The sequence below is a fragment of the Limulus polyphemus genome, unplaced genomic scaffold, assembly GCF_000517525.1.
Source record: "Limulus polyphemus unplaced genomic scaffold, Limulus_polyphemus-2.1.2 Scaffold353, whole genome shotgun sequence".
In the NCBI taxonomy this organism is placed as follows: Eukaryota; Metazoa; Arthropoda; class Merostomata; order Xiphosura; family Limulidae; genus Limulus; species Limulus polyphemus.
In genome coordinates this window covers 386402-387712 of record NW_013665963.1, presented here as the reverse complement: position 1 = coordinate 387712, position 1311 = coordinate 386402, and positions in this window count along the sequence as shown.

Here is a 1311-nt window from a genome sequence, read left to right as displayed (position 1 = left end):
CGCTAAACCATTCAAACGAGATCAATCCACATTCTTGCAGAAATATTCGCCATACCTTCATCTCTATTTAATGCTACATGATCTTTTTTATGTTTTATTATTTCTAACGATTCACAAATATTATTACCTATTATACTTGTTACGACAGCGGAAGTCACGTGACGCTGGTAATACGTCATTAGTTTCTAGAAGGATCATGACTTTTCTTGGAAACTCTAGTCTTTTCCAGGCGCCCTCTATTTTAATATATAAGCCCGGTAAATAAAGCGGAGACAACAGCAGATTGAAGAGAGAGATATAAACAGATAATTGATTCAAGTGAGTGGTAGGGACCGTAAGCAAAGTGCGTGAATCCTTGTGAATTATAGCGTATGTTTAAGTTAAAGTGACTGTGGAAATTCTGAGTATTGTAAAGTTGTATTGAGAAAGAATAAATTAGTTTTATTTAAAGAAAGGACTTGTATCGCTGAAGTTCCTCGGGAAGAATTTATACCGGAAATTAACAAACTGTTACATCTCTGTTCGTTTGTTAATTACCCGTAAAAATTCTTTCAGAAGAACTTCAGCGACACAAGTCCTTTCTTAAATAAAACTAGTTTAGTCCCTCTCAATACAACTTTGCAATACACTTGATTTCCACAGTCACTTTAACTTAAACACACGCTATAATTCACAATGAATCACACACTTTACTTACGGTCACTGCCGCGCTTAACTCAATTATCCGTTTCTGTCTGTCTGCAATTATCTATATCTCTTCATTTTCTGGCGCACTTATATGCAATAATAGAGGGCGCCTAGCAAATGCTGGATTATTCGTGATGTTCCCCGATCTTTCTAGAACTCATTACCTGTTACTAGCGTCACGTGACTTCCGCTGTCGTAACACTGCCTCTTCTTTAGTATTGTTCGTCCTGAATAATAACCACTAACATTAAACCAATAGAAAATTAACAATAACTTAATTAAATGTACAGAATTTACAAACACAAAATTAAAATTCAACAAAGTCTCTTAATTTTACGGGACGTATCTTCTTCCATACTAGTCTCTGTCTCGTTGGCTAATGGTTCACATGGGGTTCATTTGCTCCATCAGGAAATGTCCTATTATCAGTAATAGTCACATCAGTGGTAATAACTTTATCAAGGGCTTCACTGTTTCCCTTCTCAAAACCGAGTATAGTTTCTTCTTCGACAGTGGCTTTTACAGGTGACACGTCTTCAGTGGCGTCTTTTGTTCCATTGTTCACTTTGTTCCAACTGAAATGTCCTGGACCATGATAACGCCAAAGCCTGTTGGCATACACCA